We start from the raw sequence: 19,602 nt of genomic DNA, 5'->3' as shown, positions 1-19,602 counted from the left end.
TTTAATACCTTCCATTTGATACACATGTCATACAACCACATTCCAGGGTTACCCTAGGTTCATTTTCCTACATGGTGATTTTCCTTATTTTGTCTCCATAGCTCTCAACTGAGTATGTAATGTTCGGTTACACCCGAACTTAGCCTTCCTTACTTGTTATTTATAAAGGGAATTTTTCGATAGTTCGAATTATATGTTTACCAAAATAACCACTGCTATTTTCGTGTTAGCAACTCTATTTTAAATATATTTAACTTATGCTAGTAAACAATAAACTTGCTACCTTTTAATGTATATATATATATCTTTATATATATACATGTATACATATATGTGATATATACAATTTACAACTACATGAATTAATTTAAAAGTACAAAAGTATTATGCACGATAGAAACAAAAAAAAACGTAATAAGTTGCAATATAATATAATTATATTAAGCTGAGGTATAAAATTAATTTATCAGCAGATGAGTTGAAAACGCTGACGTGAAGACTCCAAATGAAATACATTTTAAAGTAAAGAAAGTATAAATCGACCTATCTTAATAGAACGGCCGCAACAAGTCCGTTGAAAAGGTTGTAATTCAAGAATTTGTTTTTTTCCAATTTCTTTTCACAATTTGTGAAGAGCTTTTAACTCAGTTCTCCTTTACGAGCTGTGATAAAGAGATAAAGCTTCATAAAATTCAAAATCAAAATTTATATTTTTTCAAAAAAAACCTTTATAATTTTTCAAAAAAACCTTTTTATCAGGATATGAGATACATATGGTTTTATTTATGATTACGCTCAGATACCACCTTCCGGCCAGTTACGTCCTTTTATGGTTACTACCGTTCTATGAGGATATGCCGAATTTTATCATGCGCAACCCAACAAACACTTCTGGAAATATTTTTAAGATAATCTATTCCACTATTAAATCTATTATAAATTTATTTAAGAAATATATGTTGATATCTGATAATTATGAAGGTGGTATAAGTCAAGTTACTAAATAATAATAATAAATTAATAACCTAGAAAAAACTCTAAAAGTTAATAGTTACTACTAATACATCCCAGAGCACGGGGAAAAAGTGTCAATAAAATATGACACTTTGGCGGCATTGCCATCAAACAAGTCCAATTTTCACATCCATTCTGCAACAGATGTCGCAGTGTTGTGAATATCAATTGGCACGAACCAGAATAGAAGTAGGATTAATGAAGACAAACAAAAAACCGCTGTGATGGCTGAATGGTTATAGCAGCGGCGCCTAAACGTTGCCGATGAAGGAATTTAGCAGTTCCCGAAATGGATCTATACAACGAGCTTTGGCAAGTGTCTAAATTTTTTCTTTCTTCTATTCTAATTTAAAAAAAAAATTTTTTTCAATTAAGAAAAAATTTATCATAACAATAATAATGATAAAAAATTATTGTTAGGCCTTGAGCTCGATTAGAACCCGCGATCTTAAAATCAGTAGGCCGATATAACAACAAAAATTGTTAATACATCCCAGAGCACGGGGAAAAAGTGTCAATAAAATATGACACTATGGCGGCATTGCCATCAAACAAGTCCAATTTTCACATCCATTCTGCAACAGATGTCGCAGTGTTGTGAATATCAATTGGCACGAACCAGAATAGAAGTAGGATTAATGAAGACAAACAAAAAACCGCTGTGATGGCTGAATGGTTATAGCAGCGGCGCCTAAACGTTGCCGATGAAGGAATTTAGCAGTTCCCGAAATGGATCTATACAACGAGCTTTGGCAAGTGTCTAAATTTTTTCTTTCTTCTATTCTAATTTAAAAAAATTTTTTCAATTAAGAAAAAATTTATCATAACAATAATAATGATAAAAAATTATTGTTAGGCCTTGAGCTCGATTAGAACCCGCGATCTTAAAATCAGTAGGCCGATATAACAACAAAAATTGTTAATAGTTACAATTTTAAAAATTCTAATGAAGAATTGTGTTTCGAATTAGAATTTTCGATAACTTTGCGTATGATCTTCACTTTTAGTTTATACTGATTTTATTAATGAATGTGAACTTATGAAAATTTTATAAAAGAAGCTTGTTGTAAATGGTTTCTCAAATCTTATTTTAAACGAGAATCTTTATTCATATCAAGCATTTCAATAACATTACCGTAAAATATATGTAGATATTCAGAGAAGAATTCAATAAGCGTTTTGAACGCATCTATAATCATATAAATAATAAATGAAACAACGTTTATGAAAATAATTTAAAATTTTCCAAGTTGAAAAATTACTTTCACAGTTTAATTATTTAGCAACATTTGTTCTCAATGCTTATAAAATGTTTTCTCAAAAAAATTCAAATTTATTGAATACTGAAAACCCTTATACATCGTTTATCGTTTAACACAAGTTTACTTCAAGTTACTTTTGAAAACATTTACAGAAATGCCCGTTGGATTTATTTGAATGAATAATTTTTATGAATGGAAATGAAAGTTGTTTTAGTCTAAGTGTGCATATATAAACAATAAAATGTACTGAATTTGAAAGTAAAAAAGTGTAACGCAACTAAATTCAAAACCTATTTTACCTTGGCTATGATTATGTTCTTGTATATTTAGCTAAGTGCTCTGTATAAAAAAGAAGGTAATTCCATTTTCATTATTAGGTGCAATTTTGTATGAGAAACATATAATACAGTTTTTTCTTCACGTCGACATTTAGCGTAGCATAGTCTAGTCCAATGTTTGTAGATTAGTCCCTAGGGAGTAGAGATCGTTCCCTAGGGGGTTCGGGGTATTAATTTTGCCGTTGTGTTTAGTTGGGTTCAATAGGGACCTTACGGTAGACCATAGCTTACCCACACCGGCAGAGAGATTACAATTCTTTAGGCGCTCCTCCCATTTCGCCCGCTTGTGTTTATTCGCAAGCTGTCTGATGCGTTGGTTAATATCTCTTATTTGGGGGCCGCCAGAGTCGTGCTTCTGTTTTATAAGCACACGTTCTCTCACTAGAGTAGCGGCATCCGATGGATTCTTCCGGCGGGAATAAAACGAGACGACGTGGATTCCATGACCTTGCGGAATGCACGCTCACCTTGATGGGCATCAGTCGGGATTGGGAGGGCAGCGAAGCGATTGTCTGTGAACGTTTTGTAATCTTCCCATTTTCCCCTTTCCCTTTTTGAATTTGATGAAAGCGTATAATTTATATATAATGATAATATATATATGAAAGAAGTATAATTTCAACAAGTATGAATTTCATTATTTTGCCAAGAGAGGTAAAATGAAAAGATTGAGAAAGTTAATTCAAAAATTACTCCAATGCGTCATTGAAAAATTGTTTTCAGTTTTTAATCATCAAAAGTAAACCAATTTGTTCTTCCAATCTTTGTTCTTCTTTATAAAATCTTAAAACTCAATTATCAGAGTTAGAAAATAAAATAATATTTTTGGTCTCCCTTTTTTTGCATTCAAATGCATTTATAGAACTTTCAAAAACAATTGTTTTTGTATTTTATCGGCCTATTGATAAAACATTCAAGGTTCGAATCGAGCTCAAGGCCAGAACAATAATTTTTTTCTAATGATAATTATTGTTATTTTTTAATTTTTCTAAATTTGAAAAATTGTATTTTGTTTTTGGAATAGTAAGTAGAAAATTTTTCAGACAACCTGCCATAGCTGCGCAGATAGATCCATTTCGAAGGGTGCTAAGCCTTCATCATCAGTACGCTTTAGGCATGTTGCGCTAACCATTTAGCTATACAGCGGTGGTTTGTTTGACTGGCAAATTTGCTACTTCTATTCCTTTTTACCAACTATATTTATTCAGTGTTGCGCCATCTGGTGCAAATCACTGATAATGCTGGATTTTTGTTTATTGTCAATTACTTTGTTTGACATTCCCAAGTGCTCATGGTTTATAAACAATTGTTCTTGTTTTTTATCGGCCTATTGATAAATCATTCAAGGTTCGAATCGAGCTCAAGGCCAACAATTTTTCTAATTTGTAGTAGGGGTATGTTACACCATGGTGATATGTTATTTACTAAATATACATTGAAAATTGAATGCCACCAAACAATAAATGATATGCAAGCAAGTATACACTACTTATAAATAAACAAATCATCTGTTTAGAGTGCAAAGTACCATTTTTTCAAAAATGACCTTTTGATGCAGTTTGATAGAGCAGGAGCTAATCATCAACCTGGCATAACAACAACATCATCAACTTTATATGAGTAAACTTCCTGTGCTTTCAATGAAAAAATGAAACATTTTTTTGCCTGCCATGTAAAATTTTTGTATATAGGTTAGCAGCTTTGAACTCTAGTCCGAAGAAATACTGAAAGGGAAGTGTTACTGCGTCCTTCCTTGAATAGGGTGAGATGATAAAAAGTCATTTATGAGTCTCTTAAATTAAAGGCACTTCTTGTGGCGTTGTTTGAGCATGCGAGCCTTGCATTTGGCAAAGGTACTTGAATTTCACGCTTCCACAAACCCCTTCTTACAATGCCGTTCTCCTACGCATCCACTGCTTCAGGCGGGCAATAGCTACCATCGTACATTTTAAGAAGGTTGTACAACACGACGGTAGCCTTTATTATTTTTTCGGCGGATTCAGGACTCATATTCAATGGGCTCAACAAAATTCTCCAACGGCACGCCAAAATACCAAATGCGTTTTCAATTACGCGACGTTCACGAGACAGGCGCTGGTTGTAGTTCAATCGTTCTGGAACCAGGTTTGTTCCTAAAATCAATAAATATTAAAGGTGCGAAGGAGAAATTGCAATTAGTTCCACGAACCTGGATATGGCTTCATTAGAAACGGTTTCAAAGGAAACACATTATCGCCCACAAAATAGTGTGGAAAACTGCAACATGTACCTGGAAGCATTTCATTTTCAGGCAAGTCCAGCTTTCCACCATAAAGGTCTTTGCCAAACCCGGAATTCCATAGTACCCCGCCGTCGCTTTGCGAACCGTATGCGCCAATGTCGATGCAGGTAAAAGTATAGTTCGCGTCACAAACTGCAAGCAGAACTATAGAAAAGTTCCCTTCGTAATTGAAGAATTGTGAACCTGAATTTAATGGGCTAAATATGTTTATATGTTTGCAATCGATTGTTCCAACGCAATTTGACAAATCCTAAATTGTATAGAAGTCTGTGGCAATTCGTTTACACTCATCTTTTTGTGGTACGGACAAATAAACGGGCCCCAGTATTTCTCATAGCGCTTCACATGTTTCTCCAACAATGTTCTTCATAGTGGAAAGTCCAATTTTGAAAGCGGATGCATGGAATGGTTTGCTTCCGCCATGAGCCAAGTAACTAATGAGAACACACATTATTACAAATAAAAATCCTATATTTATTAGGCACACATTTTACCTGAGGGTCAAGTAAAGCCGACATTCAGCAGAAATGGACGGCCGATTTGAATGCTTTACAAGTTTCTCTTGTATTAGACTCAAAAAAAAAAACTCGAATGTTACCTTATCCATTCTTATATTATTTCTGTACTCCTCAGGAAAAGGGAAATGATTTTCGAAAAAGCCATGAAGATTGCGATCTCTCAGGGTTGGGCGCACCCACCACCTACGATTGCCGTGTATACGGATTAAACACTCCATGGCTTCGAAAATCATTAAAATAATTAAAATTACTTCTATTTCTTCCATTTTTATTTAATTTTAACACTTAAGCAAAGTTGTTTTTTATAGCGTTTTCTCTTCTGGAGATATTACTAGAATAAATCAAATGAAATGAAATGAAAAAGTGTTACGCTCTTTGTACGCCGCGCAAGGGTCGTAAATATATTTTGTTCTATTCTAAAAAGCAGGTAAGGCCTTTACGGAGTATTTCATTCTTTTGCGAAAATTGTTGCCTGCTCGCAACGCAAAAGCGTTACACTTTTTGTGCATAAATAAATTTACATATTTGGCGAAAATAAGCATCAGCTGACTTTTGTTTACAACAGGCATGCTTAACCAACGAACCGATATCATTTCGTTACGATAATTAACGTTAATAAACGAAACAAAGTCATTTCGTTTCGTTTATTAACGTTAAGAACGTCAATTAACGAAATGATTTCGTTTCGTTTTCTGCCATATCAAAACGAAATTAAATCGTTTATGTTGATTATTAATTTCAAACTATGCTGGCAAAGCTGATTGATGGCGGAGTCATTAAAGGTGAAAGCATTAGCCAAGCTGATTGCAACTTTTCTCATGAATTTTGACAGTACGAACATTTCTCAGAGTATTTTTGACATTACCACCAACGAATTACACAAACAAATTACATGGAGTTTGTGTGTGTATGTGCGCTCGTTGTTACCACCTTACGGCTTCACCATGGCTATAGCATTGCCAGCACAATTCAAACATAAAATATCACGTTTTTGTTAACGTTTCTAACGTCAACGAAAGCTTTTCGTTTCGGTTAAAAACGAGATACAATTTATCTTGATAATTTCTTTATCGATAATATTTCGAAGTGTTTCAACGGAAACGGTGGAAATTTTTTGATAAACGATTAGCTTAACGTTAAGGTGCATCCCTGGTTTACAAACACGCCATCTTGCATCATTCATTGTGGCGCTGTTATTGTCACGCATAAGCTTGTGTTAAACGCATCTGAGTTAAATCACGTGAACTGGACCCCCCGTTTACCACTTGATCACAGAAATAAAGTCCATGTATTTTTTTCATAAGTAGGTACCATGAAAAATTGAACCCCAAAATATTTTTAAAAAATTTTAATTTAAAGGGTACTTTTTTTTAAAAAGAAAATTTTTGGTACTTTTTGTTCAAAAATTAATTATAAATCAACCGTGAAAGATAAATTGATGAAACTTTGAGGGTTTATTTTTAAACGTTCATAATTTATTAAAATATGTTTATCTTAAAAAAATTTTCTTATTATCACATATTTAATTAACTTTGAAATTTTTAAAAGAAAAAATAACTGACTTCGCGGCCTCAGAATTGATATTCTTTTTATGAGTTACATGCGATATTTATTTAATATTAATATTCCAAAAGAAAATTTTGATGATCGCTATTAGTTTAAACAATATGAATTTTTTTATCACATTAATTTTAATTTTTTTTAAAAAGAAAATTTTTGGTACTTTTTGTTCAAAAATTAATTATAAATCAACCGTGAAAGATAAATTGATGAAACTTTGAGGGTTTATTTTTAAACGTTCATATTTTATTAAAATATTATTATCTTAAAAAAATTGTCTTATTATCACATTTTTAATTAACTTTGAAATTTTTAAAAGAAAATTTAACTGACTTCGCGGCCTCAGAATTGATATTCTTTTTATGAGTTACATGCGATATTTATTTAATATTAATATTCCAAAAGAAAATTTTGATGATCGCGCTGTGGTAAACATTTCACATTGTTTTTGTTTTATACTGCAACGTAGCATGTCGTCTGGTCGCGCACCGTTCTAGCGTGCGAGGTGCTATGATAAAAAAATTCATATTGCTTAAACTAATAGCGATCATCAAAATTTTCTTTTGGAATATTTATATTAAATAAATATCGCATGTAACTCATAAAAAGAATATCAATTCTGAGGCCGCGAAGTCAGTTAAATTTTCTTTTAAAAATTTCAAAGTTAATTAAAAATGTGATAATAAGACAATTTTTTTAAGATAATAATATTTTAATAAAATATGAACGTTTAAAAATAAACCCTCAAAGTTTCATCAATTTATCTTTCACGGTTGATTTATAATTAATTTTTGAACAAAAAGTACCAAAAATTTTCTTTTTAAAAAAAAGTACCCTAAAAATTAAAATTTTTAAAAAATATTTTGGGGTTCAATTTTTCATGGTACCTACTTATGAAAAAAATACATGGACTTTATTTCTGTGATCAAGTGGTAAATGGGGGGTCCAGTTCACGTGATTTAACTAATCTATATGAAAAGAATTTTCCTGGGATCACAGAAAATTATAGTTTACCAGGTAGAGCCGCTCAAAGTTGACCAATTTTCAACATTGGGAAAAATTTGAAATTTTTCTTCTTCTTCGTTGTATTTAAAATGGTTTTGTGAGTAAAGAGGGTGGCCGGTTGTCGTTTTCTTGTATAGCTATTAAAGATAATTTAATTTAGGATTGAAACAAAAAAATTGTTTTTTTTTTTTTGATAAAAGTTGGCGGATATATACCTGTTTTTCGAAATGCCTATTTTAGGCCCTTTTTAAAACTTTGATGGAAAAAATAAAAAAATGTTAAAATATGTGCTCCGTCAAATTAACAGTAGTTATTTGTAAAATATTCAGTTACCTAAATTCATAAAGTATACCTGCGTCCAGCTGCAACTTCACTTTTTACATCAAATAAACACGCAGAAAAATTTTCATGTTGAATCAACACTTTTTTAACACTTTTTCAGGTTATTATTTTTCAACACTATCGCTCAGGTTGTTTTAACATGAATCTACTTTTTCACTGTTCCTACATGTCAGATCAACATGAAGGAACAGTGTGAATTTAACATGATCACAAACGTTTGAATCAACATGACTTCCTGTTAATACAACATTATTTGTCTCGTTAAATTAACATTATTTCATGTTACTCTAACACGATCTGACATGTTAAACTAACACTATACTATGTTGTAATAACACGATTTGTCATGTTAAACTAACACGATCTATCACGTTAACTTAACAGGGTTTTATTGTTAAATTAACACTATCTATCATGTTAATTTAATAGGTTGTTATTGTTAAATTAACACCATCTATCTTGTTATTTAACAGTTTTTTATTGTAAAAGTAACATGATCTATCATGTTATTTTAACAGGTTTTTCTTGTTAAATTAACACGATCTATCATGTTATTTTAACAGTTTTTTTTGTTAAATTAACACGATCTATCATGTTACTTTAACATGGTTTTTATTGTTAAATGAACATGCTAAAAATAAAACACCTGGCTTTTGGTTTTTTAAATTAATTTTATTTATTTATGACATTTTCAATTAAGGATTGTTTTTTTATACTAATATGGACATTTTGAGTGACACTCGGTGCACGCGCTCTCGCATAACAAAATAATAAGGCACACAAAAAACTTATGTATAAAAAAATACTTTTATAATTCATTTACAAATTTTTTTTATAAAAAATATATAACCCATATGCAATTAAACATGAATACCCCTTATAACAATAAGGCAAATACATAAAAAGGGAAACTTACTTCGTTTTGGCGCCAGTCTGAAAGTCGCTCCCTGAATTATATTCTTAGCCCAATCTGTCTTTAGGAAAATGTCTGCCAAGTCAGCATCGTTTAGAAGACACATGCTTCCAGCATCTAAGCCACAATCTGAAAATTAAACCAAAATCGTTTCATAAAAAACTTGCGAAATTGCCCAAGCAATTGTAAAACTGCTATAATACGTCCAAAAAATGTCGGAATAGGTATAAAACGACGCCATGCCCAGTATTTCTGCGCAAAACACTTTTTTGCCTAATGTGATTACAACAACCTCGTGAAAACTTGCAACTTTGATTGCAAATATCTCTTCACAGAAGGAAACAAATGCCAAACTCTGTTCTGCACATAAATACCATGGAAGCGCCTTCGGATTATTGATACCTACGTAACATGAAAAATTACACAAATTACTTACCCAAAACTCTTTGTAAAACTCGTTCATCAAATTGCATCCAACCGCAAATAATTTCGCGTAAAGCTTCCACTTCTTTATTCGGAGAATAATCAAATAATATTTCCTCTGGAGTCTCAACAAATAACACATACGACTCTTGGTCGAAATGAGGCATAAGGAAATCTATTTGTTCGCACAATTTCACAAAATAAAGTTTTAGATAATTAAAAATTCTTTTTTTTTTTTTGGATTATTAGTTTCTTGGTTAAAGCTTAAGCTTATAATACACCAGGTTATCCCTTCATTGGTGTTAATCCATAACACCATGTTATATATTCAAATTTTAATGTCTTTAAATTGTTGTACAGTTGCTCCACCAACACACAGGTAATACACTAAGGTCAGAACCATGTGCGTAGGTTTCTGCGTAATTAAGGTTATTATATATTTAGATTTAATGGTTTACTCCAAGTACGATAAATTTTAAGTTTTCCAACTATTTTTAATAATTTTTTGTCATTTCGATTCCCTCACTATCCGCCATTTTGTTCTCAACCGCATGAATAGCGTCCTTTTATAGCACGCGGTTGAGTTGTGGGGAAACGAACTTGACGCGACGACGTTAGAACACGAAATGTAATTAAAATTCACACAATTTTTCGCCACGTATGCGCTTGCATATTAAAATCGGAATAATGCAAGAGGCAGCGCAGCCATGGCGGAACAGTACAAGGTGGCCGCGGCTCGACATGCATACAAACGTTCCATGTGTTTTGTTTTTGTAATTCTCTAGTGTAATGTCAAAATCACACTACGCTAGAGAATGTTATGTCCAATCTTATGAAAAAACTAGCAATCAGCTGCTTACCGACGCCACCTGGTTTTGTTTCGCCATGCAGCGCAGCATTGAAAAACGAACGAACAGTGTTGCCACAGAGAGATTTTTTATCCAAATGTAAACTAAATAATAAAATGGTGTGTTTAACTACTAAGTTAGTTTCTAAGGTCAAGCTAGTTTTTTGTACTCTGTTTTTGCATATATGGCCAACATAGCCAAAAACGAAACCACAGAAAAAATTAGATTTTTTCAAATATTGTGTGCTTTTGATTGTTTTGGGGTTACACACATGCCCAAAGAAACCTATGCTTGAAGACATCGCGCAACCTCTTGTTTTCCTCGAAAACATACGATAGTTTCTGTAGTGTTTCTTAATGAACAAAATTTTTAAAAATTTCATTATCTAACGAAAAGGTACGTTGCATTACGGGAATCTTATTTCTAACGCTCTAGTTACCCTTTTCTGGCAGATTTAGGTTAACTGAAAATAATTAGATAAAATATTTCGAGAAGTCAAATGTTTTGAGTACTTTTGAACACAATGAATTCGATCGCATTTTTTCATGTAACGTAACAGTCCAAAATTCAAAATAGTTTTTTGTCCAAAGTCTAGCATGTCAACAAACCAGAAAAATGCAATTTCCTTGGAGCATTCCAAGTCTATTTTTCATATAAACTATAATATTAGCAGAGTTTGTAGTTAAGACCTTGTTCAGAGCCCAAAGTGGTTTGTAACGTAACAGTCTTTACTTCAAACTTTTGTACCCCGATTTTTCATTGTAATTTATTTTTCATTTATTACATACTTATTAAACTTTTAATATTATATTCTGCATTTTTTTTTTGGGTTTGCACGGTTTTTCGCGCATACTTTTGATCGAATTGAGATATTAAATTTCTGTTTCCAGATTCCTAATCTAGACGTAAATACGCCTGTTTGGGTCCCCTATTTGATATATTTTATCAGATTTTCGGTAGGTACCTATATATACATATATACACACTAAAATATTAATTTCCTTTAGGTTCTACTTTCACAGTTGTGATCTGTACGACCCCCTCTACCATTCCCAGAAAGTAGCTTTTCCCAAAGCGTGATGTTCTCTCGTAAAGTTTCTCCAATATGCCACAAACAATAATGTTTCTCTTTTTCGATAAGAGAACTTTGGTACTTTGGAACTTTTGGCCATTTTACCTTACCAATACTGGCAACACTGACCACGACTTAACTTCTGTTCTTTTGAGAACAAAATTCTGTTCACAACCTTTGATGGGGGACAGATGGCGGTCGAAAACAACACTTGTTCATGTTAAATCAAACCGAATTTATGGTGAGGGATACATACTAATGTTATTCTAATGCAGAAATAGTTCATGTTATTTTAACCATACGATTCATGTTAAAATGTTCGTATTGATTTTTCGAAATTGTTTTTGTTTTACGTACTAGAGCTGTTCATGTTGATTCAACATGATTCATGTTAACTAAAAATGTAAGAAATTTTTCTGTGTGAAGTTAAAAAACCTTGGGCATAAGTACGCGCCTGAGCAGATATATATAATTCAGTACGGCCGTAAGGTCGTTTTTGTTATTGGAACTTGTTAACAACATACGTTTTTTTAGTTACGAATTGTATACCTGAAATTAATTTTAATAATTTGAGTAGGTATATAAAGATATCCACCATATAATGCACATTATCATTCGTCTTTTGGAGATTAAGGAACTAAGTATTCTGTTTACTTAAATAAAGTGAATAGTATTTTTAAATATAGTTCACAGTTTAATATTTAGTCAGATACACTCGAAGCCAATTCTAATATGTATCTAGAAAACTCGAAACTATTTGCGGTGTTTAAATCTACAAAGTCAAGACGGGACTTCGTTGAGGCTATTATGACAGAATTAGCGAGTGAAACAAGCATTAAAGCAAAGGAAGGCCTGGAAGAAAAAATTGGTTTACAATACATTACGATAGAAAGAAAATGGAAGGACGTCTATCGTAACAATTCAAAATTTCTAAGTAAGCATGAAAAGTGGCTAGCTGACAAAACTTTTTTGGATGAAGAAACGCCTAGCACGTCAACCAATCCAACTAGAGGGAGACCAACAAAACCCATAGAAGAGTGTTCTACCTACGCAAGGAAAAGGAAGCTGTCTGACACCACAAAAGCTATGGCCACGACTCATCTTTCAGAAGCACTGGCTATTAAATATAAAAAAGACGAAGAAAACGTGAAGTCTCATATAACAGAAGCAGTTACGGTAGCAAGTACAGTGCGACTGATGAGGATCAAAAACAGCATTCCCACACCACCAAATGCGCTACCTAGGAAATACACTCCCGAAGAAGCTTTGGCGCTGTTTATAAATCTCGGTTTAACGAAGAAAAAATATATTATATTGCGTAAGTCATTACTGCAACGTAATGCCAATATTTTACCTACATACAAAAAAATTACTCAGCCAAGAAAGAAGCAGTTCCTCTGAGTCCCAAAATAAACCAAGTATCAGCTGAAATTGAGCTTCAAAACCTAATGGATCATACGTCTACATGACTCCTTCAAAGTTTTACTGAAGAAAAGTTGAAATCTCTGCCAAAGGAGCTAGCCTTGATAACTAAGTAGGGCTGTGATGAATCATCAGGACAAAGCGTAAATAAACAAACAATAAATGTAGACGATGGCCCAATTACAGATAGTAATATGTTTATGGCTTCTATTGTTCCATTACGACTAAAAGATGAAGCTTCAGAATATTGGAAAAACCACGTCCGCCATCAACTATATTGTGCCGCCCGATATTATTTAAATACGAGAAGGAGTCTTCGGAACTCATAAAAGCTACAGTGAGTGATATAAAAAATCAAATTGCCAAATTAGAACCAACAATAATTGAAATTGAAGAGTGGAATGTTATTACAATAAAGCATGATTTTCTTCTAACAATGGTCGATGGAAAAGTTTTGAACTTAATAACAAATACGACATCTACAATGAAATGTCCAATTTGTAAGAAGAGCCAAAGACTTTGAAAATCTTGATGATTCAATAACTGACGAACTAAATTATGAGTATGGAATATCTCCTTTGCATGCTAGGATAAGACGTATGGAATTTGTTTTGAAGCTGGCTTATACACTACCACAACAAGGAAACGTTTTCAACGACAATACAACATGTAAGGAGAAACAAAACAGGAAAAAAAAAATAATTCAGGATGCATTCTATAAAGAGATTGGCCTTAGAGTTGACTGTCCAAAGTATGGATACGGAAATACAAATGATAGTAACTCCTCAAGAAGATTTTTTGAAAACGATGAAGTGACTGCTCGCATGACAGGAGTTGATAGAGATATTGTGAAAAGATTGGGAGTAATTTTAAATATTTTACCTGTCATGAACCAGTTAATGGACCCAAATTTGGAGAATATGCATCTAAAACTACAGAGATGCTGCATCAAAAGTATCCTGATAAGAAACTTACACCAACGGTACATAAAATTTTAGCACATGGAAAAGATTTAAAAGAGTACCAGTGCTTACCATTAGGAGAATTGTCTGAAGAAGCTCAATAATCTAAGAACAAGGACTACAAAAGATATAGATGTATGAACACCTGCAAAGTATCACGAGTTAGACAAAACGAAGACCTTTTCAACATGTTAGCTATCTCTTCTGATCCAGTCATGTCATCTATGAGGTATGTAAGAACACAAAAAGATCTTACAGATGCGTATAGCTCAGCAATGAAAAACAGATTTACTAATCAATTTTGTTACTTTATTGAAAAATAAGATATCTATGTACAATTTAATTTTTTATTTCAAATAAAAGAATTAATTAATTTGGTAATTTATAAATATATACTTTTCGTTATTGCATTTCTCTAAAGTTTACCAAATTTATTTTAAAGCTTAGGCATTTCGCCTTCAAACGAGTATTAAATTTTTGTAGAAATCAATACGTCTATCGGGTTTGGTACAAATTGGTAAAGCGGTTACTAAGATCAAACTTTTTAGCATAAATGGGCAGTGCCACTCCCCTTTTCCAAAATTCGTTGGCTGTTTAATCTTGGGCTCAAATAAAATTTCATTGAACCACTTTCAATAACTTTTAGTTATTAATAAAATACATATTTGGCTTGTAAATTAAAAAAAAAAACATGTAAAATTTTACGATGAATTTTGAAGCACCTTGTTATTGTGGCACCAAAAACGGAAATTTGAGTTTTATAAGAATATTGCCATTTAAAAGAAACAATACGTCTATCGATTGCGTGACTACTTAGATAAAACTTTTTATCATAAGTGGGAAGTGCCACGCTATCTTATCAAAATCATTAGCTTATCTTATTTAATGCTTAAATACGTCATTATAAGACAAATCTCATTTTATTTTTTTTTATTTGTTACTAAAAACATTTTGTTTTTGCATTTTTCTAAAAAATTTCCAGTTTGACGATTTTTTTTGAAGCACCCTGTATCTGTGACAGTCTGAGCTTTCACAAAATAAAACTTCACATAATTAGCTTTCATGTGCATTTTAAATTTTTAAAATATCAAAAGTTATGATTTTTGCAAAGAAAAAACTCCAAAGGCGCCACTGTGCAACGTAGCAATCCATTAAATTATCAAGCGGGAGGTAATGCTAACGGTGCGTATGCTCCTAAACAACCTAACTATCAACAGCAGAATGGCTCTGAAACACCAGCTATAACAACAACAACAGCAGGGCCCCGAACATAGGCCTGCTGCAACACTACATACAGCAACAACGACCGTGAAACAGGGTGAGTTCGTTCCGTGACGTGGACTAGTTAGGAATATTATACCTTTAGTATTAGTTCCTTTTTGTCGGTACTTAATGCGGCCGTAAGCCTTAGAAAAAAAAAAAAAGGGGGGGGAATGAAAATTTGTTTTCTTCTCGAAATTTGCTGCTGTTGTTTTTTCCGATACGGTCCGATGTACATATGTACACCTGCAAGTAAAATCACAGCTGCAAAAGATATTAACACATATTGCTAGCTATTTTCTTTTGTAACACGTTAAAGAAATGTTTAACGAAAGCTACGTAAACGAAAGTTAAAAATGTTTTGGCAAGAGATTGGAAAATCTTAAGTAGACACTTAGAATATCTGCAAACTTTGCGAGTACGCATTTTAACATTTTCTTCCATATAGAAATAATTTTCCAATCGTAAGCTAAAGTTTCGATAATAATTGCCAAAAGTCGTCGGGAATTCGGTTAGACTACAACCTTGTAATGCCAGCCTAAAATTAGTGAATTACAAAAAGCTGCATACTGAAACATTTCAATAAGGTTCTGAAGTAAAATTTCGAATTTTTTCCCAAAAATGATTTAGAAGCTGGTTTAAAATTCATCCAAGTTTTTCTTAATAAAAAAAGAGGAAGAAAATGAATTTGAATTTGCAGATAATCTTTGGTGCTAATTTTTAACTCGGATGTGCACGTTAACTTGCGCTGAAACTTAATGTAAAATTTGGTTATTGAAAAAGGTTATCAATTGTTGAATTGTGCTGTTAGTTAATGCGTGTAGATACCTAGCCATTTAGTATGTATTAATTAAGAGTGAAGAAAATTTATTTTCAAAGTCGCAAACACCAAAAACATATGTAATCTAAATTTTTTAAAGAAAATGTGCAGGATCATTTTAAAATCTCATCGTCATTGTTAAATTAAAAAAATAACATGAGGCACGACAATATAGCTTATAAGCAAGAAAACATATCTAGATTAAACCCAGGATTTATTAATATATACCTCTTTATATAAATTTTTCTTTGATAAAGCGAATGTCCGTAACGTTACTAGAGATATTTTCAATGGACCCACCTGGAAAAATAAATTGAATATATTGTCACGGATATTAGCATCACTAAGTTATCCTATCACTAAGGCGATGCTAAGGCCACGATAAGCAGTATGTACGTCAATAATCAAATCATGTATACACATATATAAGGCAGCCGAAATATGTCACACACAGATGCATTTACTTATACGCCTAAGTATGCGCGAGAGACTGTAAACTACAAACATTCACATCAATAATTCAATCATTATGTATCTACATAAACGAATAAATAATTGCGTCTACACATATGTACGTATACGAGCAGCGGAGCGGCAATGCACAAACACATGCATATATCTTATCTGAGTTGTCACAAGAGAGAGCAATAATTTGTGCACGTAGTTGTGGCTGGCGATTTTGTAGCCGAAACTAACTAGTAAGTTCTGGAAATCGAAGAGCCTAGAAGTATGCAGCGTAAACTATAAAAGCGGGGCAGGCGAGTAAGAAGTAATTCAGTTTGATTTGAGTTGTCAAGCAGTTACGATTAAGACGATATCTAGCGAGCAATAGCAGTATTATTTGGGAAAGTCAGTTCATTTAAGCTATCAGTTTGGTTATTAAGCTATTCGTTGCACAGTTTGAGTGTTATTGTGAAGTATTTTAATAAAGGCCATTTTTCCATTATTCAATATTGGAGTTATTTATTCAACAGTTTAGCGATACGGACCTAGCAAGAGGGTTACAAATAAAAGGATTTGCAAGTGAATTCGTTACAATATTTTTTTTTAAAGTTACATAAATATCGTGTTCAGATCACGTAAAACGAAACAATGAAGCAACAGAAACCAAAAAAACAAGAAATACATGTATTTGAGTATAGATTAAAGGAAATATGTATACAAATTTACACGAATAATGCCCAGCTCAGCTTCAGTACTAAGTTTGTTCTAACAAAATTTTGTTACCAAACTTTTTTTTTTTTAGCGCGTGCTATTCGAATACGAGTAAATTCTCTGATTTTCAAAAAGTTCAAAAATATATATATTTTGTACTAAATTTGTTCTAAAATTTTTCTATTGTCAAATTGAGTCTTAGCGCATGCTATTCACATAAATATGCTCCATATTTGAGGTGCGGTATAAGTACTAAAAAGTTCTAAAAAAATTAAATTTTATTAGCCATAACATTTTTTTTCTTAACTAACCAAGGAAATGAATTGTCAATAAATTTGAGTTATAAATGGGAATGCTAGCAATCCTTTTTATTTAGAAGGCACTAGGTAAAGCAGGTAAGGGGCCACCGAAATTCAGGTGCGTCGGTGGCCATGGATTTGAGGGTGGGTTAATGCACCGGGCGTCGCAACAACACCCACGGCGCCCATCTATATATTCGGCCCATTTCTTTTTTTGTTTCTTTTTCTTTTAAATTTTCAGCGGTTTTTTTTTTTTTGAGTTGGATTTCCAGCGTTAGCAACCGGTCATTTCCGGTTCGGTAATTTTTTGCGTTTAGTTTTTTTTTGAATTAACAAATTTTGAATGTTTAACGGTCTGTCCGTGGCATCCGGTTCGACATGATGTTGTTTTATTTTGAATTATAAGCGTTTTGAGTCGGCTATGCGCTTCTGTCAGTTTTTTTTTTTTTTTTTTGAATTAGACAGCTGAGTTTTTTGAAAAGGCATGATATGACTTTTTTTTGTTATGGCGCAGGAACAGTAAGGTTGGCAAGGACCCCGCCCAGCCGACATGACTAGCCACTGTGCACCCCCAGATCATGCCGACTGCCTTCCTTACTGCTCCATCAAAGATGCAATTCCATAACATTGTGTACCAAATTCCGTGTAAAGGAAGTGACAGAGAGCCGTGCAAGAGTGTCTATGTAGGTACAACAAAATTAAAATCCAGACTTTCACAACATAAATCGGATTTCAAATATTGTCATACAACTGATAACCCAAAAACAGCACTAATGGCCCACTGTTCATCTAGTGGGCATTCGCCTAATTTCGACGACGCGCAAATTCTCCAACAAGAACAAAATTACAATAAGAGATTTACATTGGAGATGTTACATATAGTAAACACACCGTCGGATATACGACTGAAATTTAAGAGTGATAGCTCCGACTGTGCGCAAATATGTATATAAGCACTTATTAACTAATAAACAGTACCAAACTCCGCGTCACACAGGGCAGACGTGAAAATTAATGTATATGAAAAATAATGTATTTTTATACTCAGTTGAGCAGAGCTCACAGAGTATATTAAGTTTGATTGGATAACGGTTGGTTGTACATATATAAAGGAATCGAGATAGATATAGACTTCCATATATCAAAATAATCAGGATCCAAAAAAAATTTGATTGAGCCATGTCCGTCCGTCCGTCCGTCCGTCCGTTAACACGATAACTTGAGTAAATTTTGAGGTATCTTGATGAAATTTGGTATGTAGGTTCCTGAGCACTCATTTCAGATCGCTATTTAAAATGAACGATATCGGACTATAACCACGCCCACTTTTTCGATATCGAAAATTTCGAAAAACAGAAAAAATGCGATAATTCATTGCCAAAGGCGGTTAAAGCGATGAAACTTGGTAGATGGGTTGACGTTATGACGCAGAATAGAAAATTCGTAATATTTTGGACAATGGGCGTGGCACCGCCCACTTTTACAAGAAGGTAATTTAAAAGTTTTGCAAGCTGTAATTTGGCAGTCGTTGAAGATATCATGATGAAATTTGGCAGGAACGTTACTACTATTACTATATATGCGCTAAATAAAAATTAGCAAAATTGGATAAAGAACACGCCCACTTTTTAAAAAAAAAAATTTTTTAATTCAAATTTTAACAAAAAATTTAATATCTTTACTGTATATAAGTAAATTAAGACAAAATTCAACTCCAGTAATGATATGATGCAACAAAATACAAAAATAAAAGAAAATTTCAAAATGGGCGTGGCTCCGCCCATTTTCATTTAGTGTGTCTAGAATACTTTTAATGCCATAAGTCGAACAAAAATTTACCAATCCTTTTGAAATTTGGTAGGAGCATAGATTCTATGACGTTAACTGTTCTCTGTGAAAATGGGCGAAATCGGTGGAAGCCACGCCCAGTTTTTATACACAGTCCACCGTCTGTCCTTCCGCTCGGCCGTTAACACAATAACTTGAGCAAAAACCGATATATCTTTACTAAACTTAGCCCACGTACTTATCTGAACTCACTTTATCTTGGTATAAAAAATGGCCGAAATCCGACCATAACCACGCCCATTTTATCGATATCGAAAATT

Source organism: Eurosta solidaginis, chromosome 2 (genome assembly GCF_040869045.1).
Source record: "Eurosta solidaginis isolate ZX-2024a chromosome 2, ASM4086904v1, whole genome shotgun sequence".
In the NCBI taxonomy this organism is placed as follows: domain Eukaryota; kingdom Metazoa; phylum Arthropoda; class Insecta; order Diptera; family Tephritidae; genus Eurosta; species Eurosta solidaginis.
Note: the sequence above shows the minus strand (reverse complement) of the source record.